We start from the raw sequence: 22336 nt of genomic DNA, 5'->3' as shown, positions 1-22336 counted from the left end.
TGTAGAGGAAGCGCTGATTAGAATCCAGGGACAAGAGAGGAAAAAGTTTGTTTTCATCTGTTGATAGAACCTTGTGTTTAGAGGGGTGCCGCAGTATTGAGTATGCGGCTGAGATGCATTTTTGCGTACGCAGTTAAAAAGTCATTATATGCTTGTGTGGTAGTCGCATAATTGTGTATGCGGCCGGTCGCACAATAAGCGTATACGCACTTCCGGTTCTGCTGCCACGTGTTTGAACAAAGCCATTGAGGTTTACATTTTTTTTTCTATCTATCAATATCTGGGTAAACGTTTATTTTCTGCGCAGAGAAAAAGTGTGTAACAGTGAGTATGTGTTGGACAATTAAGGGTATCGTATGATCCTTAAGGGCTAGGTGCAAGGGTTAGCCTAGCCGCTCGGTAAGCAGCTTACCGTTCAGTACACAGAGCAGGTGTATGGTTTGTTATTTTTGTTAGGGACCGGTTCTCAGTGTGACTGCAAAGTTCAATAATATTTGAGCATTGTAGTTGAGCCGCACTAGGTGTGATTGTGAGCTGAGAGATAATAGGTGAGCTGGCGCATCTAGAAATAACGTCTGTATGTGAGCTGGCGCATCTAGAAATAACATCCGTAGGTGAGCTGGCGCATCTAGAAATAATGTCCGTAGGTGAGCTGGCGCATCTAGAAATTTCGTCCGTAGGTAAGTGAAAGTATCTTGATTGTCTTTCACCAGTTTAAATTTTTATTGAAAAGCGTAGGAGTTGTCTCAAAATGGGAGCCACGCAAACGGTAGAAATGTTAAGCAATGATGTGCTGCTAATGGAGGCTCCAATTGGATCAGCCCATCGTATTATGCATACTAAGTACGGTACTTATGCAATAAGGTATTGTGATATATGGTTTAATATGACGAGAAAGAGTGTTAGTCCGTTCCCCAGAATTGGTAGTTTTGATAAAAATGTGTTAGATAATGTCCAGGATCACATCAGTATGGTGCGATCCCGAGAGAAAAAGATTAAATATTTTGAATGTTTAAAAATATGGCAGCATGAAGGGGATGCTTGGCTTAAAAATGTGCAAACGACGCAAACTAGCGTTGCGAACGCATTGCCAGAAAATACATCCACGACGCTGAGATGCAATACGGGTGATCCGCAAATTGGCGCGCACGTACGGCAAAGTAGCGTCGTGGAGAGTATTGCCAGCAGTTCACGCTCACCTCCCCCACCTTATGTGGATGGAGGTGCAAGTACGGTTACCAAAAATACCAATATAAATGTAACAAGCAACTTGTACCCTCTCTTAAGCAACCATAAAGAAATTGTTTATGATATGGATGATGAGCCTATTGTAATGTCTGCCATTTCCCATGCGGTGCAAATGATATATGCTGCATCACCACAATCACGGGTGGTGCCGCCATCTCCATCGGTAACAGCAAGGGAAGTGTTAACACACTCTGCACCCATAGAGGAAGTTATTACCATACGTAGCAGCAGCAGATTAAACCCCCAGCAAGGTAACCAGGTCAAAGGTAGCAGCGCTACCGGTCTGCATCCCATTCGGACAATAACTGTTCCAAATGGAAATGCAGACGCAAACGGTATAGTGCCCACGAGGGAAGTAGTAATACATTGTCCTTGGACAAGAGCAGAACTAAATTCCATCATAAATGATTTCCCCAATCCCAAAAAGGAATTAGCCAAATGTCAAAGATTTTTGAGAAATTTGGGTAGTTCACATGAACCCACTAATAAAGATTGGCGTGTGGTGTTAAGGGCCTCTCTGCCACGCAATACCGACGTGACAAAATTTATCACGGATTGTGTATTGGATGGTGACGTCCCCTTAACAGACCAAGTAAACCAAGGTAACATTTCCCGCATTGTAACTCAATTGGGTGTATATTTTCCAGTAGTAGTTAACTGGAACAAAATCTTCACAATCAAACAGAAAGAGAGTGAGACTGCAGAAGATTACTGTGATCGGGCTCTGCAGGCTATCACCCAGTACACTGGGATAGAAGATATTAAAGATAGCACTCACCACAGGAGAGTGATAATCACAGTTCTCATGGACGGTCTGAAAGATGATTTAAAGATTCGGGTTCAGACCACACAACCTGGCTGGAGGGGACTCACAATAGATAACCTCATAGAGTCTGCCATAGAACATGATAAAAACATCTCCAAAAAGAGAGAGACCCAGAGCAAAAAACTAATGGCTGTCAGTATACAAGCTCTGGAAGGAATGACAATAACATCACAGCCAACCGACACACCTGCTCCCACACACACACCTGCACCTGAACAATTACACGTCCTCACCAATCCCACACCACAGCAAACACATCCTTACCCCACATATCATACACAACCACAGGTCCCATACTCATATCCCCCGCAATATCCTTACCCTCCATATCCTTACCCATACCCACCACCTTTCCCTCTTGCTCAAATCCCACAACAATCTTTTCATCCACCCCATTCAAAATTATGTTTTAACTGTCACCAAGTGGGACACGTAAGTAAGTACTGCAAAGCGAAGAACACCACACAGGAACACGAGTTTCCCATGAGTTCATAGGTAACCCCAGTATCTTCTCCCAGCCCTTATATGACTGTTTATAATTTTTTTCAACCTATCAATGGATCTGTTCTAATGTAAAATGTGGATGATTTATTGTTGTATTTTGGTCATGTTTAAATTATATTAAACTGTTGTGCTTTATCTCCCACTCATAGGACACAAGGTTGCTAAGGATAAACGGCAGCCATGCCAGGCTGAGGTCGACTACTCGGAAAACTATCCAACCCAGCGGCACAGGCATTATTTAGAGCAGTAGCTATTAATAACAAGATTTAATTGCAAGAACCTGTATGCAGATACTATATCCCTAGAATTATTAAAAGTGATAGGGGGACTTATTTTACAGGTGACGTTTTCAAGAACATGCGTAAGATGATGGGTAACAACACTAAGATTATCCCAGACTGTCTTTTCCTTTATTTGCCCCCCCTTTGAGATACTGTCCAAACAGGCAGCCTCATGTGAAAAATTGATAATGAGGTTACTGTGCAGGGTCTCACGAAGATGAATGAGAATAACCGAAATTGGAAGTGTTATTAACTAACATGTCTAATGCAACCTGTCATGATGTCAAATCTGGAAGAATTTGTTATGATCCAAATTTTTTTTAGCTCAGGTTGTTTGACTGATCGGTGGAAAGGTCCGTATCTGACGATACAGCATCCTCAAAGGGTGGCCAGGGAAGATACGTGGATCCATTCCGCTCACTATAGGGAGGTTAACCAACCGGTGGAGATACAAGGCAGAGACAAGGCCGATAACGTGGACCTGTCGATTGCAAGCTTGTGCCGGAAGGATTAAAAAGGTGATGGTGAGATATCTGAGCTAAAGAAATGTGTAGATCAGTGCTTCAAGGAATGGAGTGGTCTGCTGTGGTCATCCTAGTTCTTTTTTTTTCAGAGTTTTATTTTTTTTGTCATGATGATCTGTTTGGGGATGCTCGGTGTCTGTGATGGGGGACCGATAAAGGAGATGTGAGCTGATGGCGGAGCTGATGGAGTGGAGTCAGGAGGAGGAGTGCTATACCAAATCAGGGGAGTGCCGGTCCAATTTCAGTACAGTAAATTGTTGTGAAAATGTGAATAACAATAATAAGGAAGAACTGTAATTCAATCCTGAGTTATGACATAGTGTATAACAATGTAGCCTGAGTTTGAGTGGTCGTGCATGGATATAACGTTTATGTTGTTTTAAGTCATCTTAGGTAATGCAGTCCCAACCCCTTCCAAGGCTCTCCTTATAGGATAGGTGCATACCCACATCTTTCCAATGATCCCTTAAGGATCCATGGTGTGCGTATAAGGACAGTTTTATGTCCCTCCCGAATTCGCATTATCTGAAAGGTTCAAATGAACATACTGTGTCATGCCATAATAACATTGAACGGTATATTCTCATGCATGGCTAAACAGATTCAAATTAGGTTGTGATAGCATGTTGTTTGCTATCAAAGGGTGGACTGTCGAAGCTGAATAATTGAGTGAGACAAGTTCAGTTTAAAATTTAATCGCAGAGACGCCATCTTGTGAATGGCCGCAAGACTCCATGTTGGAAATGAGATCACAAGACACCATTTTGTGTGGTCAGCATTAATTCAAGTTATAACCCAGGAGCTAAGAACAGATGGCAATGTTTTTGTTTACCTACCAAGGGCAACAGGAAAAACCAGCTGTCTGAGTAGAAGTAAATAAGAAGAGACAATGGGTATTTTTACATACAAATTGGGAATCCCTGGATGCAGATAAAGTATAGTTGTGGCAATTGTAATATAATATCTACACAATTGGATTTGCCTGAATCCTAGACAAGATGGCTCCAAATCCCAAAAAGTTTGAGGTGATAATACATTTGCACTTCACACAAGAGTCTGTGAGAACAAAAGAGGTTTTGTTTTCCTTTGAACACAGCAGGTGGGGGCCTGCTGACAGAGGGCATGTAGAATTACAACTCTCAGCCATCCACACTGCTGAATGTTCACTTCGTGTATGAGAGATTATGCACTTAAATCTCACCCATTAATAACTAGCGTCCTTACCAAACCCCAAATACCCACACACTACATATTCGCACATAAAGTTCCATTAGCATCAAATTGTATGATTCAAGAAGGTTCAGTTAGTTTAAATGCTAAGAAATAAAGATATTTGTTAACTAAGGAATTATACAAGATAAACATGTCATTCTTGGAGTTGTTCTGATGCATACTCTTTCCACAGTTTTCCGGTGCTATCGGTGAGGAGATCGCATTATGCATTCTCGAGTTATGGACCGCAGAACCTACAAGCAACCAAAATATATATTTTAGATTCAACTGTTAGGGTGCTAAAAGAGGCGTTACCAGAAAGACTCCGGCTGTTAGAGGCAGGGAAAGTCTATTTGAAACAAACCTGTTAAATGTGTCGTTACATATGCTTCTCCTCTGGGAACCAATGAGATCAGCAGGAAGTTCTCCCTTTGTCCTGTTTCAGTCTGGGGGGGAATAAATACACGTGTCCAAACACTGGTTTGGCAGTTCATGCTGAATTTTGGGTGAACTGAGGATATCTAGTCAGAAGTCTATCTCTGGTTCCAGAGGCGCAGCGTATGTATAACTGTACTTGGTCTGTATTATTTCCTTTTATGCCTAAATTATGTATGTATAGATTGCGTGTAACTGACTGTACTTTTACCTGAATAATACTTGTGCGTTGGAACCACAAGATTCCACTCCTGTCTTTATTTGCGGTCATACTGCGTACGCAATTAGCGTTGTGTTTAGAGGTTTATAGGCAGGTTTTGTCTTAGATGTTTTTAGGCAGGGTTTTGTCTTAGAGGTTCTAGGCAGGTGAATCTTAGAGGTTTATAGGAAGGACTATATTAAAAGGTTTATTTACAAATTCAACAGTTACCACACCCATATGAAATTTAAATAAAAAAAAAAACACATAATACAATAACACTGGAACAATAAGGCAAACAAATACACATTTTACAATAAAAAAAACAAGTTTTTAAAATTACAAAACAAACTCACATGTCTGCTTCAGGGCATCGGTGTCACGGACATAAGTTTTGCGGACAACATCAGGAGGGATCAGCTGTTTGATGGGTTCCTCATATTCCAAATAAACTGCATGATATGGAGAGCTACCGCCAGTAGCCCTGGCATACCTCAGCTCATCTACCATTTTGCCCTTAACATGGCTCTTTATATCTGAAAAAAGCTCTTTGCAGTGGTTGGCTTTGCATGATGCTTAATGGGTCCCACTGCATTTGCAGCATTCACCACTCCAGCCCAAATAGAAGCTTTCCGCTGGGCAGAGGTGCGGACAGTCTGTCTACCAAACAGCAAGTGCTGGTGCTTAAGAACCTAACCCTCAAGTGCCATATTCTGGTCAAATGTAAATTTGACATTTCTGACGGTTTTTGTTTTCCCCTGTAGCATGCCTCAGCCTCACTCTCCTCACTGGAAGTAACCTGAGGCTGGGTAGCCTACACCTCCAGACCCTCTATCTCTCCCTGGCTCTCCTGCTGGGCAGACATCAGTGTCTACACAAATACACAAATGACACTTAAAAATAAAAGACAAACTAACAAGAAACAAAGCCACCACCACTACCTATGTACCACACACACACACACAGATGACCACTGACAGGATGAAATGAAAACGACTAGAGACAAAAATATAGACAAGCACAAAAAAATAACACAACTACAAACAGGCACAAGACAAAATTCACTCACCAATCAACAACAGAATAACCAAACTCCGCCGACAATATACCACCAACTCCTCACTGTCCCTTTCTTCTCTAACTCTTGCCACAAACCCACAAGGTACGGACGTCACAGGGCATCTTTATATTCTGTGTAAACATTCCAAAACATGTGACCACTTCCACCAATCAAAACAAATACAAAAGGTGTGTTTAAAAGGTATCCGGTGTTCTCGGTCGAATAATTACACTTAGTTAAAAAATGTCCCCGCCAAAAAACAAACTTTCATCAGAAGAGAGATATCTCCCCCGAGTTAAACCAAAACTGTCCCGAGAAATCTCGATTTGCTTCACTATCGAAAAACTCACTTTCAGCTAAACTCGCTTCTTAGTAAATTCACAAAACCAAAAAAAAAAAAAACAGGCACAAGTTTAGACGATGCAAATCTAGATTAAAAAAAAAAACTTGACCTATCTCGATTCTTAATAAATTTACCCCCTAGCCTCAATATGTCATGTGACGTGAGATGCCTGGTACGAGTGAGCCACCAGGTCCCGTGCGACTTTGCTTGTGCCAAGTATCTTTTTTGCTCAAAACTGCCTCTTAGTTACAGGATTCACCAGCAGTGCACTGATTAATTTGATATGTGACACTTGTATATCTGTGTGCGACTGACTCTGTATACAAAGCACAATGAACCTTGGAGTGGAAAAAAGCCGCTGCTGCTGCATCATAACACTTTGTATACAGATTCAGACACAGGTCCACAATCAATTTGGAGCGAAAAGCCGGAATCAGCGAAAAAGTTTCCCCAATGACATCATTTCGCTAGGCGAAAAAGTTTTGCCGTATTCAATTTGAAAGACTTTCCACCTAGGCGGAAAGTCAATGCAATGTAATAGGCGAAAAAGTTTTGCCTATGAATAGCAGGCGGAAAAAAGTGCAGAATTGGGGTTTTGGGGTGCAAAACCCCCGGGAACCCCCGTGCAGCCTTCAGACAGTCCCCCAAAAATAAACTGTGTGAAAAATAATTTAAAAAAAAGAATACCCCAAAAAATCACTTTCATTTTGGGTGGGCCAAAAAAAATGTTGGGAGACAAAGTTAAAAACTAGCGAACTAGACTCTAGAGGGGTCCCCAAGTATACCCCATGTGTTTTTTTCAATGCAGGTACCTGCGGAAGGTGGATTTTTCATGATTTTTAAATCTTAACTTTAGCAACTTTAAAATATGCTGGCCCCCATTTCAAGTACCCCAAATTTGCTGGGATAAGTTATTTTCTGGAAAAAACCTCCTAACTACTATTCTTCACCACTTACACAAAAACGCTATTTAGCAGCCATTCAGCCCATTTAAAAACACCAAATACCTTCAGCAAGCCAAATCGGGGGTAACCATAGCTAATTCCCATGTCAGAGCATCTATTGGGGGGTGTCAGGCTGATTTCCCGAAAACTGACATGACTTTCCTCTTGTTTAAGTTTGGCTGGTCCCGTTTTCGCATACTTTCAAATTGAATACGGGGATACTCGGGCACGCGCGTGATACTTTTCCGCCTGCAAAATACGCGAAGTAGGTAAAAAGTCCAGAATGCGGAAAATTATTGCGGGTCCGCTTAAATTGCATAAGGCTCTCAGTCGCACACAGATGTACAAGTGTCGCATATCAAATTAGTCAGTGCAGTCTCGTGAAGCGGTTTGTTGCATCCTTTTTGCCAGTATAATGTAGTGTGTATCTTTTTGCCAGTATGATGTAGAGATGTGAGGTTCAGTATTGCTGAAAACCAAACTCTACCAAACTTAGGGGTTCCGAGTCTAATCGAATCCTTGCTCAGATCACCAGATCCCAGCTCAGGTCTGCTGTAAGTTTGGAAATTGGATTTAAAAAACAAATCTCAGGTTTTGGATTGCATGTACACTGGTGCAAATTACCTGATTTGGACTTTTTTTTTAACTATTTTAAAGAAATCCAAAATCAAAACAGAGCAAAAACACTTAATATTTGAAGATGGTTTTGTGTAAAGCAAAACTAAAACATGGAGGTCCACGCACATCTCTAGTATAATGTAATGTGTACTATTATTATAAGTGAATGAAATTACAATATAACATTTATTGGAAAAATTCTCCGAACCAAAGACACACCAGCAGGGGTGCCAGATTAGTCACATTCTGTAATACCCCCTACATTACAGTGTCTGATGAATCTGAAACCAATTCCATTTTATATAGGCAGTAAACACAAGGACCTCACACAATTTTACTTACCACTTATTGTGTAGTCCAAAGAATACTTGAATTCTATTCATCTCTGGTCTGACTGTATCTAATTTTTATAATATGGATGCTGGTGGAACTAATTTATTAATTTAAACTACTTTTAATGCAGAGTGATTTCCTCTCATCATGTTGAATGTAGTTAAGATGTCGAAAGTCAGAATGTCAATAAAGACAAGAGGGGGCAGCGTTATGTTGATCCCAGCATGCTGACATGTTGTTAATACAAATCACAGCATTGTAACCATCTCAGCTTTAGAACATTAAACATGACTCTTTATCATCATGTTTATAATTCTAAAGCCAACATGGTTACATTGCTTTACAATGCATTACTACTATGTCAACATGCCGTGTTCAACATAATGCTGTCCCTCTTCTCATTTACGACATTCTAAATGTCAATAAGAAACATCAAGCCCCATCAGTTTGTTTATACATACAGAGTAGCTGTCATTTACTGTCCCCTGGCCCCTCCCTCCAAGTTCCTTGACAATTTTTATTCCTGGCTCCCTACTCGATCACTACTAACCCTGACAGATCCACACTTCAATCCTGGAATTCCAAATGCACCAGATACCAGCAAAAGTGTTCACGAACTGCCGAGCGACAGAGGAGAAGTTCACGCTCTAAGGCAGATTTTCTCCATTTCATATTTATGCTCTTATCCTACAATGCTGCCATTTCCCTCTCTAAACAGTCAAATTTCAAGAACCTCATCTTCTCCCAGTCCTCAAATCCCCAGGGTCTCTTCACCACTTTCAACTCCTTCCTCTGCCCACTCCCTCCTCATCTCCCCTCCTCACTCTCTGCCCTTTACTTTGCTGCCTACTTTGCATCTAAAGTTGATTCCATACAACAGGACATCATATCCAACCAGTCTCCCAGCTCTCCGCCTCATCCTTTTCTGGATCTCCCCTCCCCATCTTTACCGACTCTGAAATCCTTCTCCCCTGTATCTGGAGAGGAAGTCATGGCCCTCATCTGGTCCCCCCCCCACTTTCACTTCCCCATTAACCCTATCCCTTCCTGCCTCCTCCGCTGCCTCTCTCCTTCTGCCTGCTCCCATCTTGCCCACTCTAAAATCTCTCGCTCTTATCATGCACTGTCCCTTCTGCATAAAAGCATGCCCTTGTTTCCCCATTCTTAAAAAAAACCTACTCTTGATCCTAACATTCTTTCTAAATACTGACCCATCTCTCCCCTCCCTTTTGCCTCCAGACTCCTTGAAAATATTTTTTTTACAACCACCTTTCTCTCATCCCACTCCCTAATTGACTCTTTTCAGTCTGGCTTCTGTTCTCTCCACTCAAAAGTCAGCAACAACCACCTTGCTGCCAAATCCAAGGGCCATTACTCTCTGCTCATTCTCCTTGATCCATCTCCTGCTTTCGACACTGTGGACCACCCTCTTCTGCTGCAAATCTTTCTCTACCTTGGTTTACATGACAGTGCCATCTCCTGGCTGTTCTCCTTCCTTTCTGACCAATCCTTCTCTATTTCATCTCATGACTCCTCTTCCCCCGCACAGCCTCTTACAGTAGGTATTCCCTAAGGTTCTGTTTTTGGACCTCACCTGTTCTCCCATTATACATCCTCTCTAGGTGAACTCACCAGCTCTTTTGACCTCCATTATCATCTCTATGCTGATGATACTCAGATCTACCTTTCCTCTCCTGATCTCTCCCCATCTCTACTGACTCGTATCTCCAACTGTCTCTCTGCTATCTCTTCCTTGATATCCCAGTGATTTCTTAATATGTCTAAGACTGAGCTGATCATTTTCCCACCTTCCCACATAACCTCACTTCTCACTATTTCTTTATCAATCAATGGCAAAACTGTCTCATCTAGCCCCAAAATGCGCTGTTTTGCAGTTATCCTGGGCTCATCCCTCTCCTTTAAACCACATATCCAGAACCTCTTGCAGTCCTGTCATTTACATCTCAAAAATACAGTATTTCCAAGATCAGACCCCACCTCACCCAGGATGCTACCAAAACCCTCATACACTCACTGGTCATCTCCCGATTGGATTTCTGTAAACTCCTCCTATCTGGTCTCCCTAAATCGTATCTCTCTCCTCTCCAGTCTGTACTCATTGCTGCTGCTTGGCTCATCTTCCTCCCCAAATGCTCTGCATCTGCCTACCCTCTCCTACAGCCCTCCACTGGCTCCCCTTCTCTACCAGAACCCAATTCAAGGTTCACTCACTCGCTTACAAAGCCCTCACCCATTCCTCTCCTATATATATATATATATATATATACACACATATATATATATATATATAATATATATATATAGACACTCAGCAGCCAGGCACTCAGGTAAGCCAGCTAAGGGCTGTAATTGCTCCGGTGCCCTCCTATAGAGGGAAATGCCTCCACGTACATATGAACCAAACCAACAGGTGGCACTCTGAGACTTCCATAAACAAGTAGCGGATTTATTCACACATCGTGCTCATCATCAACGTTTCGAGGAACTAGTCCCCTTCATCAGGATAACAAAAACACACTAAAAACAAACATTAAATACCCTTACCTCCATGCTTCCCCTGAGTGAGAGGCGCAATCACGTCTGCCAGCTTCCTGCACATCTATTTCTGGCACCAGCGTCTTTCTGTACATCACCTTACAGCACAAGCTGCAACCATGGCAACATCTAACAAAAAACATGTATTGTGAATAGACACATAAAAACATCAGAACTAGATCTAATTCTAATATAATTAGACAAACACCATCATTATAGTGCTGTGTGAACAAGTAAGATGTATGGCTGATAGTCATACAAATATTGCACAAATCTAAGGCATGTAATTGAAAACCAGGACATGACCGTAAATATAAAAAAAGTGCATAGTGAGAAAATACATGTGTAAAAATATGTGTATTAAAAAACTGTATATGAAAATATAATATATATAAAAATACCATTCCACCTGCCAAAAGCAGGCTCTAAAATCAAATATAGGAAAAATGTGTAAAAAATAGAAAAAATTTTAATATACGGAAGTAGATGTGCCGGAAGCTGGTAGACGCGATCGCGGCTCTCACTATATATATCTCATCTCATCTCCCTTCACTCACCTGTCCGCCCTCTTCATTCAACAAATGCACTCCGCCTTTCATGCCAACTGATTAACTCCTCCCAGTCTTGCCTCCAAGATTTTTCCCATGCTGCTTTTCACCTCTGTAACTCTCTCCTTCTCCCCAACAGACTCTACACCTCTCTACAATCATTCAAACAGTCTCTCAAGACCCACTGCTTCATTAATGCCTTCCAGTCATCATCTTAACTTGCTGCTACACGTTCCTTCCTCCCCGTCTATCCCATCTGTGTCATCCCTGTTTGTCTGACCCTCCCTTTCAGAATGTAAGCTGGGCCCCTTACCCTCTTGGACTTCTCATTACGTTACTTTCATTTACTTCTTACTCCTCACTAGGGCAATGAACACTTGGTTGCTTATGCTCTGCTGCTTATGTGTGTGCTATGTTTGCTAATGTAGCAATGTATATTATCCATGTCCTTGTCCTGCATTGCATTGTATTGTACTGTAAGTCACTGGTCAAATTTTTGTTTATGTACTTTGCAAGGCGCTGCGGAATACTTGTGGCACCATATAAATAAATAAATAATAATAATAATAGTAATAATAATAATAATAGTAATAATAATAATAATAATAATAATAATAATAATAATAATAATAATAATTTCCCAACTGGTAAAATCAAAACACAGCATGTTTTGTTTGTGGCATTTTTTAAATACTTGGCTTGAATACAATGAGAAATGGGACATCCCAAATGGGAGCTCCAAAGGGAAAGTGCATGGGGCTGGGTGATGTGATTTTCTTTATCCTCAACCGCCACTGCAAATCGTGCCCTCATGGCAGTGGGGAGGGCATAATGTAAAGAGTCACAGAGAATCACATATTTACAACATCACCTCTCCTTCACCGTTCTGCCTATTTCAGTGTGGTAGTGGACAGGATCCGGGTGGTCTACTCTATCAGGAGACAGGTAAATCTCAGTGAAACATGTCAGGAAAGTAGACAAGTGTGATATATAAGGACACAGTAGTGCTATTTTTTTACTTTTATTTTTACCACCAGTGGGGGCTCCAGAGTTGGGGACTCCAGAGAGTCCGAAATTCATATAGGGGAGCCACAGCAACTGTTGTCCCAAACGCTGCCAAATATCACTGGTCAGGACTCATTGGCAGTTGGCTTGGGTCCCCTTTTTGAATTTTGGACTCTGCTGCAGCCCCATCTCTTGAGCTGCCACTGTTTACCACTCTGTTTTTGGTGAGGCACATTTAGGCTTAAATTCTGAAGTAAGTCTTCCCTGGGTTGCACCACTCTATATATATATATATATATATATATATTTCTCGTAGAGAATATGATGTTTTTTTAAAAAATCGGGATATTTGGGTTTGATTGTAAAATCTGACCAGCAATTACTTGATTGCAGATAAGATTTCTCTGAGCAGTAGGGCTGCAGTCTATTAATGATCTCCTAAAACTTTTCTTTAAATACTTATCTTTTGCGATATTTATTATACACTAGGAATATAGTAATAGCATTTTCCCTCACATCCCTCCTCATGCAGACAGCTCAACAGCACTAACTTGTTTCCATATTCTTAGAAAAAGCAAAGTGGAGCCCTTGGTGAGCTCCGTTGGAAAGCATTAAAATGATGAATATGTTGTACAATACACTCAAGAGGTGTGATGGTGTTTTGTAGAAAATGATATGGATTTTCAAATGTGCACCACGGGGAGAAAGAAAACACAAACTATTACCGCACATATAAAGAGATTTTATCTAGAAAAGAGATTTAGATAAAATGATTCATGTAAACCTATGTAGCATGCATCTGCAAAGAAGCAACTTACCTGAAAGTATAATGTATCAAGGGAATGTAATCTTGTGTGTAATGACTGATGGTTTCAGGACTACTGTAGCTGGAGAAATCTTGCCTGAAGAATTTTGCGGTAGACCAGCACAACCCCATTCACAAGGTGCAATCAGTGAGATTAACAACACGTGTACAATTGTGGGCACCTTGCCAGTTATAACTACTGTTACTGTGGTCTCTAATGCTGCATACACACGGTCAAATTTTGTTAAAGATCTGAACAATAACGATTGAGAAATCGTTCAATTGTTCATATCTTTGACATGTTGGGTATGCATGGACCAACGATGCGCGTTCCTGCATGTCAGATAACGATATCTGACATCGATTGTGTTTGCAGTAAGATTTGGACGATTTGATTCAATTTAATACTGTCAGTAATTGTTCAATCATTCACAAAATCCTTCAAATCCTTGATGAAATAGTTCAATTCGTTCATTGTTCATCATTGATCTAGCAGGTCTTACTCTGTGTATTCACCATTACTGAGCTTCCTGGATTCTGTTATGTATACTGCTGATTATTTTAACCTTGGCTTTGATTATTGAGTACATTTATATGCTGCCTGCCCAACCTTTGGAATTGTTATTGGAATATGCTATTTGTGTTAAATGCCTTACATTGCATTTTCTCTTAGAATCATTGATGTTTTGGCATATTATTGCCTAGTACATTTCTGGATATCATTATAGACTTGACCACTGTCCTGCTTACTTTTATCACAATACTAATAAATATTAAATGCTTACACCCACATTGAAGTCCTGGCTTAATCTGAGTACCAGGAAGCATAAAATGTCTAAAGAGAAATGTGGATGTTATACAGTAGGTGGTCTTCCTTTTAAGTCTTAGGACTTTACAGAAGAAATAGGAAGAACTGTCTTGGAGTGATGTACATAATATAAAATGTAACTTAGAAATTAAAGAAACCTTAAAGAAATCAAATTTTAATAACTATATATCTATTTATCTGTATATTTATCTGTATTTATCTGTATCTATATAATGGTATTTGAATTTGGTTTAATAAAAGTTAATTTTTATATTACAGTATGTGTACAGTATCATTCCAAGACAAGGCTTTCTCTTTATTGTGTGTTAATTGTCAGCGATAGCACCCATTACCAAAATATGAATAGGCAATCATGTAATGTCTCCAAAACAATAACATTTTAGGGTATATATTACAAGAATATCCATGCTCACTAAATAAACCAGTGCAGAATTTCCCCTTTAGTGATTACATGGTTCTAAGGATTTATCATGTGCGTATGGGGTTATTCAGAACACACAGATGTGTCAACTGGCTTCGTTCTAGAGATGAATATCTTTTTGTGGTCAATATTAGGCTTTAGCAATGATAATCAACATTTTGTTTTACTGACAACAAAATACAATGCTGTGGCTCATTTTTCTAAGGCCACAAAAGTCAATAAAACATTGTTCTAGGAACCAAAAGACAGTACGACAATATGTATTGCATAGCTGACCATCAGTAAATTCAAAAAGAGATTTTCAAGTAACAATTAGGGATTCATACCATGGGTTGTTTTCTTAGTGAGAATAATTGCTAATTATTGGATTAGAAGGGCAATGATGTCATCAGCAACATGATGCTCTGGTAGGAAACAACTTATTTCTGGGAAAAGAACAACTAAGAAGCAACCTCTCTAATTAATACCAATACCAAAACTAAACTATACCTGTTTAGAGGAAAAAAAAAAAAAAAAAAAAAAAAAAATAATAATAATAATATTATTATTATTATTATTAGATCTATAGGATCCATGAAACATTCTCGATGATACATCACACAGTAACAATGATTTTAAAAAGTGATTGATGAATTTAGGCAAATTCTGAGTTTCAGCAAATACTTTTTCACATCAAATAAGTCATAAGGAAAATGTTACTGTAAAAATTTGTTGTCTTAATTACAAAAATAAATTCAGCAAAAGTTAATAATGAACGACTTGTTATGCAATTAAACAGCTTTTAGCAGCTGTTTGAACCAATAATAAAAGGTTTGGGAATGGATACAGTAATACAGTGTGTGATCTTTTGTGATGATGATAAAATATTATTATTATTATTATTATTATTATTATTATTATTATTATTATTATTATTATTAAATACAATAGTAATAATTCTAATAATAATTTATTTGTACTCACAAACTATTTCAACACACACAGTTAGATTTACTTGTGTATTAGGAGCATAATAACCTATCTATGAAAGTTTTTGTTGCCAAGACAGTTGCACATATGCAGTGTGGGGATTACGCGGTGAGATGGAGCAGCTGTCTTCTCTAAGTCTGCAAGAAATTCTATCACTGTACGGCCTCTCAAATGTTATTTACTTTCAAAACTTCCATCAAAATTTCTACAAGTTAATTTAAGATATGGAAGCAGAAGCAACTTTTGTATCTTCATGGACATTTGGATTAGGGATTTAGCAACACAGCTAGAATTTTAGTGATAGCATTCTTTATTACTTTATTTCATTCTTCATGTTTTGTCATATAATGTATACTTTGAAAATAAACAATTACAAGCTGTTGGATACTATATAATACATCTTTTAATAGCCTTCATGCTACAAAAATAGTGTATAATTCAGACAAACTCTATTGCATGAAAATTAAAACGAATTAGTTTCATATCAAGCAACCAATTTTCTGAACTATAGATCAGAAACAACTAAATCACCAATCTCCAAGTTGTCTATTATATTCAACACTGAACAATTACTGACTAGTCATAATATATATATATATATATATATATAAACATTGTGATATATAATACACAGTAGAGTAACTATGAATTGTGGGCCTGATTCAGAGCCGCTCGCTCTGAATTAGGGCCCTCCTACCTAAACTTGGAGTGGCCTCTTGGACACTCGCATAGCTGTGGGTTACCACCCACAGCTTATGCGAGCGTCCATGACAATGGTCGCGATGGTAAAGACCATCGTGACCATTGGGCTTGCGAACAGACCCTGCGGTAGGGTCTCATTGCCGCAAGCCCTGGAGTGATTTTGGCTCTATCAGAGCCAAAAGCACTCCCACTGACATCACTAGTGATGTCAGTGGGGCCGGACCCAGATGGTAGGCGGTCCCATGGGAACGCCTCCGTCTGGGCAGCCACGCCCCCGGCACGCCCACCAAAGGGGGCGTGCTGACACTCACCATCAACAGCACGCCCCCTTTGGTGCGAGACCCTGAGCGACGGCTTCCCCGTTGCTCGCCGGGTCTCGCGCATGCGCATGACAGAGCTCCCTCCGTCGTGCGCATGCACATTTGGGTACCATCGACCCGCTTGCGAGCATCCTGCACTCACGAGCGGGTCTGAATGAGACCTTGTGCTTCCCCCTGCCAAAAAAGTTTCTGCCACATACCCCCCTTCCCTGCTGGCTGTCTTCATCAGTGATAGGGTGTTCAGCACCCCCTGCAAACTATGATAATGAGCCCTCCTACAAAAAATTCAATGTGGCAAGTTTAAAATAGGGAGAGAGCAGCCCAAAAGAGGATTATAAAAATAGTCCAATTACACTGATTGTAGTTTAAATCACATGCCAGTAGAAATACTGTAGGAGACTAATATTTTCCTTTTCTTTCAAATATTTTTTAAAAAAAATACTTAATATACACAAATCACTGTTTATAGATTTCTATATGTCAACTACATAGTAAAAGACTGCAGACACTGCATTCAATTCAAATAAACTAGGGATGGCCATTGACCATTGATGATTCATAATCATTGATGATTTATGGCCAATGTTGAATGGTTTTACCAGATGGCTTCCCTCCATCCATGGTAATGCATAACCTAATGTTTATTTTTTTTTGCAAAACGCCGGGACACTGAGCATTGCTCTACCCCAACATCCCTCCCCCAGGTGCTGATTGGTCCACAGGCCAGTCAGTCAAAAAACAGAGATGACCTTTGGTTGGTGAAACCATCAATGGTCATTCATTGCATAGTTGGTTACCATCAATGGGCACTTGCTAAATCGGCATCTTTGGTAACCATCAATTGTAACACACCAATGGCCATCCCTAAAAACAATGGGAATTGTGACTATAATAATTTATATATAAGCAAATTATGTTACCTCTGATTATTTGTAACTGATTCCATTTTCACACTCCATCACATGACTCACAGTCACCCCCCTTTAGAAATGGACATCGATGGTTAATGTTTGCCAACCATCAATGTTATTCTTGTGATGTTAGTGTTTTTACCATTCGATGGAAGCATTCCAATGTATACCACCATCAAATGGTGATCATTCAATGGTATTCTGATGATGCATTCTCTTTCCTTAAATCCTAAAAGCTATGCCTCCCCTAACTGCTGTGTACTGTCGGCCTGATTCAGAGCGGCTGCTCGTTCGCTCCGAGCGATGTTCGCACATCTACGCATGCGTATGGGTTGTAATGCGCATGTGCCAACCAGTCAGTGCGGTCAGAAATCGTGTGCTCAAAAAATAGCGAGTGCCTGCTAATTTGAGTGACAGGATGAGGCGTTTGTGGGAGGTAACAGGGGAAGGTGCTTGAAAACGGGGAGTGGAGATCAGAACGCAGGCGTGCCAAACGGTCAAAACGGGCGTTTAATGGGTGTGCATAATTAACAAAGCAGCGTCATCGACCACGTCACTTGGTTGTCTTTTAGCCTGAACTGCTCGCATGATTGCGGTAGGAAAATGCTACCACAAGAATAGCGAGCAGTTCATACGCCTTTCGATGTACTCGATTAATCTAATAAATGCCAGAGATGACGTGTGATGCGAGCGGCCAGGGGGTGTCTTTACAAAATAGCGAGTGCATGTTTCATTCGCTCGCTCAGACATAGAGGCGTCAACACACCGCAAAGAGCGAGCGCTCAATTTAAATATCCGGCCCCTTTTTTAGAACGACCGTCCGCAAATAGCATCCGGCTCTGAATCAGGCCCTGAGTCTCTGCATCTGATAATCTCACGGTTCATTCTGCTGGGTTCGTTCTAGGCTGTCTGTCACTGCCTCAGCCTCCCTCTCTCCCCTCTCTCTAGACTGCTGCTAGGCAACAGGTTATATTGCTAGTTCTGATTAGCTTTCAATGTCTCAAACAGCCAATCAATGTGCAGTCCTGGCAGCAGCAGCAGTGGCAGTGTTTCTCTCTAGTGAATGAATGTCTCAACACAATGACTCAAATCATTTAGATTAGATGTTTGAATGATTTGAGTTACTCAAAGTTTGTTGTGTTGAGACAGTCACCTCTCTAGTCTCTGTCAGTCAGTTTCGCTCACTGTGCCACACTGTGATTGGGTGGTGGCAGTGTTCCAGGTAACACCCCTCTGGGAGGGAGCAGTGAATGATGCTGCTAAGGGCTGTTTCTGCTGCAGAAGACTCGAGACCCAACCCACTCCCAGAGGACTGAGTCACTCCCTCCCAGAGTCCCAGCCTCTGCAGTCATGCACTGCAGTGTGTGCAGTCTGCAGTATCCAAAGAGCCATGTGTCCCAGCACTGCCCCAGTCTAGTCTACAGAATCCAAAGAGCCATGCGACCCAGCACTGCCTCAGTCTCTGCACTCATGTACTGCAGTGTGTGCAGTAGAGATGGCCATCTACCACTGATGTTTCCAAAACATTGATGGTTGCTGGCTGATGTCAACTACATTTGCCATGAATGGCAGAGAATCAATGGTTCTCTGCCATCGATGGAAGAGCAGGAGCTTATGGTTTGCTGATTTTTTTAGTGGCAGGATGGAGCTTAGCCCTGCACCCATATTTCATTAGCCCATGGCCCAACGTGCCTGCAGCAGAGGTGACCAGTGAGGGGGTGCAAACCATCAATGGCTCACCATAGAATGTTTGTGTGCCATTGATGGTTATAATCGGTGGGCCCATTGATGGCCATCCCTAGTGTGCAGTCTACAGAATCCAAAGAGCCATGTTCTACTCTCTCCTCCTGGCTTAGCTGTTTGTTGTTTCTCCAGCTCCAAGCCCCGCCCCTTGCCTCTCCATATAAATAGTTTTTTACCATTAAATTCATTTGATGTAATGTTTAGTTACTATTGCAACAATAAATTCAATGGTGGAAGCCTTGCCATCATTTGATGGTGGGCTTCTAATGTCCATCCCATCACCCTAAAATTATTATGTTCTAACCCAGTGTTGGCTAACCTTGACACTCCAGCTGTTATGGAACTACATAACCCAGCATGCACTGCTACAGTTTTGCTATTAGAGCATGCTGGGATATATAGTTCCACAACAGCTGGAGTGTCAAGGTTAGCCAACACTGTTCTAACCACTGAAGAACAGATTTTCCAGCTCTCACCAAGAAGAAAATATCTCAATGCCCATAAGCATCTTACTCAATCCTCAATGTTAGGGAAATTTAGAGACACTAAAATTACACTGGGGGTAGTTTAAATCACACACCAGTAGACATAGGGAGACTAACTTTTTAATTTTATTTCTAATATATTTTTACTTTATAATACGTGTTATATGCAAATCATTGTTTGTGTATTTATTAATGTGATCTACATAGAAAAATAGTGCATATATTTGCATCACACAAACAAGTTGCATTGTGGCCATTATCATTTGCATATATACATATTATCATACCTATAACACAATTTACCGTATGCTATTTTTAAACTCAAACACATGAACTATTTATTTATTTACATTTTTACCCTAAAAAATACTTGCCATGTGGTAGGCATTGTGCTGGAAGAGATATATTACAAAAAATAAAATAAAAATTATATCATCTCCCTAATTTTAAATGATTATGATATAAAGTGACATATAAGAACTCTAACATTCAGCAAAACAATAAAGGAGGAGATCAGGCTGGTATAGAGCAACCAAGTCAGTGGGTGCAATGTAGATCTATGATGCCTCTCATACTTTATAACAGGAGTAGACACTGCAGATATCAGTGGATAGCTACCAGAGTAGAGTATGTGCTAGATTCCCTCCTATATTGCATCACATCACCGCAGGGCCCATTGCTACATTACTGATAATACATAACTGAGCTTCTGTATATTTATACTGGCTGATTATTTTAACTAAGAGTTGCAGAATGTACTGTATTCCCTGAATGTCACATAAAGGTAAAGTTTTCCAAAATGGGATGATTTGACTCTGGTGTAAATATCTCACATTTCACTAATCATGTACAAAGAGATGATGTACAAAGAGTGTGAGGACCATGCATATAATTGAAAATGTGACTACATGTAAGGTGCAGTGTCTGATAATAATCTAAGAAAACGTGACTAGATTACAGTATTTTTGGACATGCTGAAATAAACTGTCAGATGATCACTATTAATCTGGGCATGGTCATCCTACAACCCAGCCCCAGTGTAGCCAGAAATTATAAATGTCTTCAATGGAAATTGATTTCTATTGTCTGGTGCTTGGATGTTTTTTAAACACTTCAGGCATTTTTTTATATCAATCTAATACTGTTGTTATTATTATTATTATTATTATTATTATTATTATTATTATTATTTTAAATTGCTTGCTTCCCCCAATTCCTGCAAAAATAAGGGTTTTGTGGGGGAAGTTTCCTCTAGTGGCCTCTCCCGAAGCTGTGTCACATCAAAGGGTTTTCATTTATTTTACAACCTATCATGCTGTTATCACTGATTACTGATAAGATGTACTAAAATCTGACTGCAGCTACTAGGTATCACTGAAACTGTGGCTTGGTCTAAATTGCTCCACTGCAAAGTTGCTCCCCTATCACTAATTCATGGTTACTGGTCTTGTCAGAAAGGGCTCTATTTACTACAATTCGCATTGGGAATGCAGATTGTAGTGTGATATTACTGACTGAATTCGCATTGCGAATTCAGGCAATATCACAGGGATTTGCTACAAATCCCTTGCAGGGATAGAGCTTGAGATAAAACTCTGTCCCTGTGAATCCCCTCCGTAGCCTTATCACGGTATTTTCGAAAAAAATACAGTGACAAGTGAACGTGCATACGCTGACTGGCCGCTGCTGCTAACCCCCTGGTGCTAAGCCCTGCCCCCAGTGCTAAGCCACGCCCACATGATCGCGGACCCCCCCGTGACCCCCCTCCTTTAATTGCACTTACCTGCATGATCCGGGCTCCGGTGATGTCCTCCATGACTCCGGTCAGCTGACATCGCAGGCTGCACTGGGACCCGGTCACCTGATGAGACCAGCTGACAGGAGGGAGGACTTCACCGGAGCCCTGAACTGTGGTCCCTGGACTCAGGTAAGTTAATTTTTGTTTTACTATTCTTTTTTAATTTTTTTGCAGTGTATCAGCGTGTGATCGGTATGCAATTGGGAAGCCGACTGCCTAAATACCGGCAGCCGGCTTCCTGACTGTCATATCCCGGCAAGGGTGAAATGCCGGGCGTCTAGATGTAGACGCCCGGCATTTCACCGACGCCGGGAGACTGGCGCCTGGCATCCCGATCATAGTGATGCCGGGCGCCGCGAGCTGACAGCCGCGGGGGGGAGGGTTAGGTTTAGGGCTCCCGGAGGGGACTTAGGGTTAGGCACCACCCCGGGAAGGTTAGGGTTAGGCTAGGGGGAGGGAGGGTTAGGGTTAGGCACCCTGGGGGGGGACTTAGGGTTAGGCACCCCCCGGGGGACTTACATTTAGGCAGCGGGCAAGGGGGTGGTTAGGGTTAGGCACTTGGGGGGGAGGTTAGGGTTAGGCATCCCTAAGGAGGGTTAGGGTTAGGGGGGGTTAGGTTAGACAATACTTACCTATCCACGATCGGGATTTCCAGCGCTGTCAGGCTTCCGGTGCTGGGATCTCTGCTGATGTCGGGCTGCCGCTGCCGGGAATCGA

The sequence above is a fragment of the Taudactylus pleione genome, unplaced genomic scaffold (genome assembly GCF_031769625.1).
Source record: "Taudactylus pleione unplaced genomic scaffold, aTauple2 ptg000321l, whole genome shotgun sequence".
Lineage (NCBI taxonomy): Eukaryota > Metazoa > Chordata > Amphibia > Anura > Myobatrachidae > Taudactylus > Taudactylus pleione.
This window is presented reverse-complemented; position numbering follows the sequence as displayed.